Consider the following 11,122-nt stretch of genomic DNA (forward strand, 5'->3'; position numbering starts at 1 on the left):
TCAATGTGGTCCACTTTATGGATTTTTATTTTATTTTTGTATGGGAATCTTTTTGTGGTGCATGATTGAATCAGTTTTAAAAATCAGGATTTTTTTAATAATATAGATTTTCGTATTGAATAATAAAATATTTTTTAAAAATTTAATCTTATTAAATTGAGTTAAAATCAAATTTAAATTTCACATTAAATCTGATAATAAAATTCTAAACCATTTTATCTTTTTTTAACCTAAAAGAAAATTTTAGGCTTTAAAAATAAAGTATTTATGGTGAAAAATCTAAAGTTCTAAACATTTATTTAGTTTATTTTAATCTGAAAATATTTTTTGAAAAATAATTTTTTGCCCTTCCAACCCTAGGCCTTAGGTAGTTACACTCTCAAATAATCTCATGGTCGAGCCTAATTAACAGAGTTTTGAGTATTAAAGTTCAAAATATGTAATTAAATGTGTCTTTAAATTTGATTATATGTTGTTATGTATTAGTTAATTAATTAATTTTAAATTAAATTATTTTAATTTATGTTGTAATAATTTAATTTTACACTTCAAATCGGGGTTTTTACAAAATTATTATAAAAAAATAAAAAATAACCAAAATATTATAACTTTTTTTTTATTTACCAAAAGATTATAATTTTTTTTATTTACCAAAATATACCAAAAAAAAACCTGACAACAGCCTGATTAGGCCAATCACATTGGCGGCACCAAATGTGCCAAAGAGATTGGCGGCTCCAATGGTGCCAAATGACTAAAATGTTAGTTACAGGTAGTTTCAAGGACGTGACATTGAAATTTACCATTTTAAATTTGAAAGTTAATTGCTGTTGCCTTCTAAGCCCTCCTTATTTATTATTTTCTTTTTATTCCCCTTCAACTCACTTTTTTATTTAATAACTCTATTAATTTTTTTATTAATTTTTTATTCCCCTTCTAAGCTTGGTATTTCTATTAATTTTTAATTAAATCTAACATTAGTTAAGTGATAATTAAGATACTTAGAATTCTAATTAAGTAATAACTCTATTTTAATTTAATAAACTATTCTCATTTAATAACTCTTTTTAATTTAATAAACTATTCTCATTTAATAACTCTATTTTCATTTAAAATATAAAATTTACTGAAATATAAAATTTGTAGCTTCATAATATCTTAAGAGACTATTTTAATTAAAATAGTCTAACATGTTTATGTTATAAGTCTATTAAGAATGTATTAAATTTGTAAATAGATAAAATAGTTTATGTTTCCATTATTTTTTCCTTTTGATTTAATATTAGTTGAGGGAATATATTAAATTTATAAAATTAAAATAGTTTAATTTAATTTTTAATTAAAATAGAGTTATTAAATGAGAATAGTTTATTACATTAAAATAGAGTTATTAAATTAAACTATTTTAATTTTATAAATTTAAAATATTCCCTTAACTAATATTAAATCAAAAGAAAAAATAATGGAAACATAAACTATTTTATCTATAAACATAAACTATTAAATTTAATAAATTAAAATAGAGTTATTAAATAAAAATGTGAGTTGAAGGGGAATAAAAAGAAAATAATAAATAAGGAGGGCTTAGAAGAAAATTAGCCATATTTTAATTTTAGTGCGCACAGCAGCAATTAACTTTCAAATTTTAAAATGGTAAATTTTTATATCAGGTCCTTGAAACTATCTCTAACTAACATTTTAGTCCTTTGGGACAATTGGTGCCGCCAATCACATTGGCACCATTGGTGCCGCCAATCTCTTTGGCACCTTTGGTGCCGCCAATGTGATTGACCTGATCAGGCTGTTGTCAGGTTTTTTTTTTGTTTTTTTATTTTTTATATATTTTGGTAAATAAAAAATTTTTATAATATTTTGGTAAATAAAAAAAAGTTATAATATTTTGGTTATTTTTTATTTTTTTATAATAATTTTGTAAAAAACCCTTCAAATCGAGATGAATTACTCTCAAATTTCACTTTTTTCTCGTGCAATATTTCCTTTTATCCATCGCTAATTACATTTTTTTTTATTTCTTTAATAATAATCAATGATTAAAAAAGGGCAGAAGGGGAAATCTAACTTAGGTAATCGTGATCAATCTTTCAACCTTCGATGAAGCTCGAGAATACACTCAAGTCCACGATAATGACTTCTTCCCTCTTTCTTTCCCTTCTCCCATTATTCGTTGTTTTTTTGTGCCAAAAACATAGGTTCCAAGCTGTTCGGTGGAGGCACGTGGCTTGTCACCAGCAGCCGCCATGGCCATATGGTCAGCGTGTCGGGCCGCCACGTGTTAATTACGCAGACGACTGATTCGGTTGGTTCGGGAATTCAGACGGGGAACGGTCACCGTCATGACATCCTACCACTGGATGGTGTCTCGTGTGTCGACTCAGCTCTTCCAATTTAGCGGCTTCCTTACAATGGTGTGGATCCTGTTTGAGCGGTGCGAAAAATAGGAGGAATCATGGACCGCTAAATTGTTGGTGGTGTTGTACTTACCTGTGATTGTTGAATATTCTAGTTGTATTCAAAGTCAATCTGGCAAAGATACTCAACCTACTACCAGTATGTTCAAGTTAAATCAAGTTTTTCAACTATAAGCAAGGTTTCACCTATAGTTTTCTTCAGTTAAAATTATTTTTCAAATTAAATTTTTAAGCCAATAAAAAAATTACTTGGTTCTAATTCAGCATTAACTCGATTTAGCAAAATACGTTTAATTACATTGATGGCAATGAGTATATGTTTAACATTAAAAGAGAAAATAATCTAACAAATATTAATTATTAGTAATCGTATTATCAAATACTTGCTCGGTGTAACATATCATATTAATTACATTGATATTTTTTAATAATTAATATTCTTTTATATAATCGTATAATTACAATTAATAGGAATACTGATATAATTACACTTAATCAGTCAATTAAAATTCTTTATAATTATAAAAGGTGTAATTATTAGCCTAGTAATTATACTTTTATCTAATTACCCTGGGCTAAAGGATTGAAAACATGATCTTAAATGAATCCACCTTATTTCAAAGTTCAAACTCATACAAATGTATGATTTATTTTATTTTAATTTTCAAGTTCCTATTATAGAAAAATAAATATCAAACATATATTTATTTAGGGAATGTATTTTAATTTAGCAAAAAGTAGTTTTGTGGGGAAACAAAAAATATTTTCAAAGGCTAAAGAAAGACTTCTTTTCCTACTTTATAATATCATATTTAAAATAATTTTATCTTTTAAAAACACCTTTTACAATAATGCTAAATCATCTTAAACTAAAATTTTCAAGAGTAGTTTTCAAAAGCAATGCTAAATTTACTTCTCGATATGTTAATTTTAATTGTTGATATAAAATTTTATTTAATAATTTATTTATATTTAAATAAAAAATGATGTTATATGTATAGTTTTATAAATTATATATTTGTAATATTTTTCTAAGAATAATTGTAAACTTTTAAAATTATTAATAAAAAATTTTAAATTTTTTGTCAAAAAATTTATATCTTTTTATATTTTTTTTCCAAAATTAGAAAAGATGTTTTTGTATCGATTTACATTTATGCTAAGTTGGAGTTTTGGTGTCATTAAGTTTGTTTACTCGAACCAATCGATAGTTGTTTAAGAAAAACAAAGTGCATTAGTGGTGACCAAAGTGGTAGCAAAAGTGGGCATTTCTTATAGCACTACGTTAAACAACAACAAAAAAATAGGGGACAAGAAATTGTTTACTCAGTTCAGTCTCCTTGAGTCTGTGAAGCTTAGCTCAATGAGAAGAATTCACTATCTTTGAACTCAATACAAGTGACCTTAGTTCTATCACTCCTCGGTATAGTAACCTTAGTTTTGTATCCAAAAACTAGATCTCTCACCTCTAAATGAGAACTTAGATTGTAAAACCAAGAAACAAACAATTTTACTCTTTCAATTGCACTATTACAAAAATGTTCCTCATTGAACAAATAAGTGTCATCAACTCTCTATACATAAACATGTACAAGTTTTTCAATATATAGAAATTTTTCAGATTTGCTAACATACTACAGATAAATTACAATTCAAATACCTATTAAACAACAGCTTAAATAGCTAACACAATATGCTAATAAAGACCAATATAAAGTGAACTATTGAGAGATATGTTTTCAATGCTTCCAACCCAGTCTCCACAAAGAAAGGGATTTGATATGTAAGACCCAATCTAATCATCAAAGATTTGTTGCTCCACAAGATGGATCTTCAACTCAACTAATTTGGTTAAAAAGATTTCCAACTTCAAATGAGGCAAGTTATGTTGCCTATCGAATGGGCCACTTTCATTGGCACTTTGATGACCACTTAAAAAAACTTGCCCTAACAATAAAACATCTATCAAGGTTGAACAAGTCTTTCATATTTAGAACACGAATCTATCTTCACAAAGTAACCTTTGGTCTATCCAAATCTCATCAAATCAATTTATCCTTAATATAAGGACACAAAAGACCATAAAGTTAACTTATATCTTCTTGGATTGCATGTCTCACTATACTAGGTAAGTTCATACCATAAGGTCAGTGGGAGTAAGTTATTACCTTGTTCTATATATTGATGATATTCTATATTACAAAATAAGTTAGGGAAATAAATAGTAATATAAAATATTGATCTAAATCACAAGATTGAACTAGAATAATATAAATATATATAAAATCTGAAAAACAAAAATTGGAAATAAAACTGGATCAAAATTTTGTACTCGTAGGTAGGCAGAAATCTAACAGGTAGTTGAGGCATGCTTTCATAGTTTTCTTAAGACAAATTCGAGAAACAGGTCCAAACATTTCGCGTTGCCCATGTAGTGCAGGTGCGCCCCCAACCCCGATAGGTTTAGATTTGCACCCCCTATGCACGAAGAAGGGCATTAACTTATTCATTCAATAACCACCAAGTTGGTTCATATATATAAACATATTCCACACTTGGTATCTAACCAATGTGGAATTAAGCTTTCCATTTTTCTCAACATAATTCACAAGTGGCTTACTTTGAACATGGATTTCTCATTCATCACTCAACCATTTTGAGCATATGATATATCGTTGTAAAGGTCCCATGGGGTAGAATATAAAACCATAATTTTATGATTCAAATCTCCATATTTACCAATCGAGAATATGCCTCAAAGCTTCCAAAATCTATTTTTTCCAACATTCTACTTACTAGTAGCTAGTAAATAGTTTTTCTAAATTAAAAAAAAAATGGCTTTCCTTCTCTAAAACTTTAAGATGTATAATTTGGATGAAATTTTTGAAGTCATTTGCCTAGAAATTCAAAGAGTCAAGTATGAAAAGACATTAAGTCTATGTTTTGAATTTGTTATCAAAAGGTTTTTGAAGAATTTGAATGTAACGTTGTTCACTTATAGCGACACAAATTATGAAAGGTGATAACTTCAACTTAACCTATTTTCCTAAATAATTTGAAATCCGCATATGTAAAGTATACTATTCTATATGCATCTACTATAAAGTAATGGTTATTCCATAACATCAAAGACATTAAGGTTAGGATTTTTTTATGGTCTAAGTATTAATTATTTCAAACAAGACCATTAAAGATGTATGGTGACAACTCTTCCCACAAATAAGGTATTATTGAAAACAATTTAAAATCATGTGGATCATATATATAATTGAATTTCGTCTATTAAAATGTCACACCTTGTAATATGCTAAGGTTAGCTATTTTTACAATCTAGAATCTATGAACAAGTCTTAGTTTGTGTACATTAAATTGTAATGGCTATTCAAAATTGTGTTGGTTATTTGGAGTCTCATTGTAGCTGAATTTTAGGTTTATAGGAGTTCCATCATTACTTTGTTTCAGTGGATTCTAGTATTTTTCCTTCATATAATTAGGTGCGATTGTGTTGCTTTTATTTTGGTGTTGGTGTAGTTGGTCTTAGGTGTTCTTATAGCTGGTTATTTGTGGTATTTATTTACTAACCAATTGGTTAGTTTTACCCTTTGAGTATTAATTAACAATAATTTATTTAGGCTAAGAAAAAAAAACTAAAATTTTATTTTAACAAAGATTCATAATAGAAGAAACCTGAAACATTTTATAGTATTTCATACCTAAAAATCAACATCTAAATATTTAAAGCATATATTATGAAATTCTTCAAGTGAGTTTAAACTATTATTACACAAATGTCTAATTAAGAAATCTAAGCAAAAGGAATTCCGATCCTAGTGTGACTAAATCTAAACCAAGGCTTGGACAACTTCCTAAAAAATGAAGAGTTTCCACACTTAGGATATTACTAAACTTGATAAATCTATTATGTCAAATATTAGTTGTTTCCCGTACAAGGTAAATAGTTGAAGTATTAATTAAATATCAAATCAGAGGTGGTGAAGGAGAATGGGATCCTCCATATCATGTGATGCCTAATCATTTGTCTGCACTACTGAAAGCAACAACTCAACTAGCTAGATTCAACCTATACACAAAATAATGGGGGTGGGAAACACAAACACAACACCTCTTGTACACCCAGGTTCGAAATTGCATATGACCAATGACAACACCCAAAACTTCAAATTTATATATATATATTACGTCTAGCTTGCAACATATATTATTAGTGGCGAATCCAAGGGCTGTTAGACGCCTCGGCCACCTTAAAATGGAAATTTTTTCTTTAGGGTCCTTAAAATTTTAAATTTGTAATGATAAAATTAGTGCCCCCCAGAAAATGATAAAAAGTTGATTTAATCCTTTAAAAATTATAAAGATATAGGCTATTAAAATGGTAAAGTTGCATTTTTACTATCGTAAAAAATACAATTTAATTTTGGCCCCTTAAAAAAATTTCTGGCTTCGTCCCTATATATTATCAGTTTTGAACCCAAATCACTCATATTATAATAATTAAATATAATTAACCTAGAACATTATATTTAACATCAATTTATTCTAAATATGTCCAAATTAACTTTGGAATCATGGCTTATGGAAACCCTTGTCAAAATTTGATGGCTTCAATTTTGAAATTGGCTAATCTCTTTTCAAGGGGAGAGCTTTTATATAATAGTATAGGTAGTATAGATATCATCCCATAGCTCCGGAACTGTACCATTTCAGTTTAGAGTTGGAATTTAGTTTTATCCATAATATTTTCTCATCTCTTAAATCGAAAGAAAAATGTATTTAAGTGCGCTTAAATTCATATCCTCTTTGTTGTTGTAATAGCACGATGCCAATTGAGCTAATACTCAATTGGCTAAATTAATGGAAGTTAATTCTATACTATAAGTGGGCATAGGGTAAAAGTACCATGAAGGCTCCTGTACTAGGAGTCAAATTACATTTTGACCCTTTTACCTAAAAGTAGGCAAATTAGTCCATGTACGTTAGATTAAAGAGCAAATTGGTCATTTCTATTAAAAAGTTCATCCATTTGTACCATTAAAAATCGGCACGGTTCACAAAATAACTATATAGTACGTGTGGCGTGCCACATGTACCTCGTGTTGACGTATAAGGGCCAATTTTTAACAATGGAAATTGATAGAATTTTTAACAAAAAGGACTAATTTGCTATTTAATCTAATGTATAAGGACTAATTTGCCAATTTTTTAAATAGAGAGGACAAAATGTAATCTAACTTTTAGACTAAGGCTTTCATGGTGGTGGACTTGTACATAATTGCGATCTTTTTGGTTAAAGACACGGAAAAGTTTTTGTGTATTTCATTATTAATAGAGAAAAAAGGAAAGCAAATTTTTTTTGTCCATATTAGTTTCAAATTTTGGTAGTTTTTTTTTCAATTTAGTCTTCAAAGTTAGATTCTATTAAAGTGTGATGATACGACACCTTGAGATTGTGCTATGCTAACACCTATATTTTTTTAATTATAATTATTTGATATTTTTAGATTTTATATATATTTAAATTTTTCATATGATGATATGACACAATATTAAAGTATCACATCATCACGACTTATCGAAATCCAAATTTAGGGATTAAATTAAGGAAAAATATACTAAGTTCTAGGACTATATGAAGAAAAATTAAGAGAGAAATTGAGAGAAATTGTCAAGTTTAGCAACTAAGAGTCCATTTGGAAAGCACAAAATAATCGAATGAAAGTATAGTTATTAGTAATTACAATCTCTTATAATTACAAAGAATTGTAATTCCCAAACGTATTTGGTGACAATGTGTAATTACCTTATAATTCCTGTGTCATGTTTGGTAATACAAATTGTAATTTCTCGTTACATAAAATATAAATCACTATAAAAAATATAAGTATGATAAAAGTAATTTCTAAACAAGTAACAAAAATTAAAATCAAATCATCATATGTATTATGTTAGAACAAAAGAAATACACATCATAAGCAATTTTATCTAATTGTTCTAGTACATATTTGTTGGGTTATTCTCTCTTAATATTTAATATATGCTCTTTATCATCATCCATTGGTCCTTGACCGAGTTCAACATTTGAATTTGAATCTGCATCATTAAGATTATTAAGATTTCATTCTTCCATGTACTCTTTAAAGTATGTATTATCTTAATTCCACATATGATTCAAGTTATGAAATATGTAATATGTTAGTACGATTTTACCCCTTTTTTATGCTATACTAAGGTGGTGTTGCTAATATGGAAAAAAAATTTTTGAACAACAAATTCTTTTCTCAACCACATTTTGAAGTTTTAAATACATCAAATTAAAGAGTTTGTGAATTGTTTATAGTATTTGTGTCTGATGCCATTCTTTCAAATAATATCACGACCTACGATATAGTGTAAGAAAACATTTTGTATCAACCTTATAATATTTGGGTTCGCGGTCCAAATAGTCTATAGCTTAATTATAAAAACTTGTATAAACCTAATTTGGAGAAAGACTTATACTAGGTTATTATATCCCTTTTATAATACGTAAATTAAATAAAAATCATATAAATTTTATAATATATAACCTTTATAATTTTTTTTATAAATTGTCAAATAACCTTCATAACACTTCTTATCAATAATATATTTATTCATAAATTTAGAAAGTTATTTTTTTTATAAATAAATTATGATAAAAAAAATGTAACATTTTTTGCAGTTCTAACTGACTTTAGCTTACTGACTTAATATTCCTAACAAGTTCTAACAGAACCACTCCGAAGCTGAACGCATCGCTCATAGTCGTCAAATGCCCTGAAAAAACAAATTCTGGAATCACATCAATTTGTTCCATCAGTGAAAACCGAGATAAGTGCTGAACTTTTAGTACCTGTTGTAATGTATTCCGGAGCAGCATAGCCTTCTGTGCCCATTACAGCAGTTGTAACATGAGATTTTTCGCCTTCTGGACCGTCGGTTGCCAATCCGAAATCCGAGACCTTTGCATTGTAAGCCTGCCAATAAAACAAAACCTGTTCAGTCTTTGCTGATACATGAAAACCTGTTGAACTAAACGGTGGTATGTTTTTACCAAGTCTAATAAGATATTTGAAGTTTTGAAATCCCTGTATATGACTGGCTTCTCTTCTTCATGAAGGAAAGCTAGTCCTTTTGCAGTTCCAAGAGCAATTTTCAACCTTGTTAGCCAAGGCAATGGTGGACCATACCCTGCATTCGTTGACCACAAAGATTAATAATTTAACAAAGTTTGCTTAAACAAGATAAAAGAGGTAAGTTAATATTTTTGTTTAAGTTTATAGTGTATTTGATATACTATATTTTTTAAATTTATTTTGTGTAATTAAATAATTTTTTTTTCCAAACTTTTAGCCCGATCTGATGACAAAGTAATTGGCCCAAGGAATTTAAATAAACACTTCTCTATGGAAACAGGTTCGGCCCATTTCTTTAGATACAACAAAAAGATCGAAATAGTTATGTTCTGTTGTGGGGTTACTGAGTTTTGTGTTCGTTTGGAGAAATCGAATTGTGAGGAAAAAAAGAAAGAAAAGAGGTGAAATATGTACTCTTTAAAGTATGTATTATCTTAATTTCACATATGATTCAAGTTATGAAATATGTAATATGTTAGTACGATTCTACCCTTTTTTATGCTATACTAAGGTGATGTTGCTAATATGGAAAAAAAAATTTAGAACAACAAATTCTTTTCTCAACCATATTTTGAAGTTTTAAATGCATCAAATTAAAGAATTTGTGAATTGTTTATAGTATTTGTGTCTGATACCATTCTCTCAAATAATATCACGACCTACGATATAGTGTAAGAAAACATTTTGTATCAACCTTATAATATTTGGGTTCGCGGTCCAAATAGTCTATAGCTTAATTATAAAAACTTGTATAAACCTAATTTGGAGAAAGACTTATACTAGGTTATTATATCCCTTTTATAATCTGAAAATTAAATAAAAATCATATAAATTTTAAAATATATAACCTTTATAAAAAAATTATAAATTGTCAAATAACTTTCATAACACTTCTTATCAATAATATATTTATTCATAAATTTAGAAATTTGTTTTTTATAAATAATTATGATAAAAAAATGTAACATTTTTTACGAATAAGTATATTATTTTTATAATATATAGCATGGACACATAAATAAGTTATTTTCGTATTTTTGGCCATAAGTTTTATAAATAAATATATTATAACAATTTTATAACATGTAAATTATTTTTATAATAAAATTTTAGCCATACCTTTATAATTTTTAAGATTTAAATAATATAATTTTATAAAATACATAAAAATTATATTATTAGGATTTATAATATAAGAAAAAGTTTTCATAACCATCTATGTTCATGCTTAAAATATAATTTTTATAATTTGTATAAAATTAGTTTTTACAATTGAATTTGAATGCAATTACCTGTGTAATTATTCTAGTTCTCATTCTCCCCTAAGAATTGAAAAGTGTAATTGGGGTGAGTCACCAATTATAATGGCAACTTGAACCTATCATCATTATATAATTACATTTAAATCCAATTATTATATAACTTTTCAAGCATTACCTTATTATCTCTTATTAACAATATGGAAGGATCTTATTTAGTATAAAAGAACATATGACAACACTTGTTAACTCTAATCTTTTA

At 27.3% G+C, this 11,122-nt stretch overlaps 1 long non-coding RNA gene across 1 annotated transcript; it reads right to left on the bottom strand.

The window, feature by feature from the left end:
- Positions 1 to 9,158: 9,158 nt before the first annotated feature.
- Positions 9,159 to 9,679, bottom strand: LOC105776946 (uncharacterized). Its single transcript, XR_001128150.2, has 3 exons — positions 9,520 to 9,679; positions 9,319 to 9,442; positions 9,159 to 9,242 (listed from the first exon to the last, which is right to left on the bottom strand). It is a non-coding gene; the product is annotated as an uncharacterized LOC105776946 (long non-coding RNA).
- Positions 9,680 to 11,122: the final 1,443 nt, after the last annotated feature.

This window comes from Gossypium raimondii, chromosome 10, assembly GCF_025698545.1.
Source record: "Gossypium raimondii isolate GPD5lz chromosome 10, ASM2569854v1, whole genome shotgun sequence".
Classification (NCBI taxonomy): domain Eukaryota; kingdom Viridiplantae; phylum Streptophyta; class Magnoliopsida; order Malvales; family Malvaceae; genus Gossypium; species Gossypium raimondii.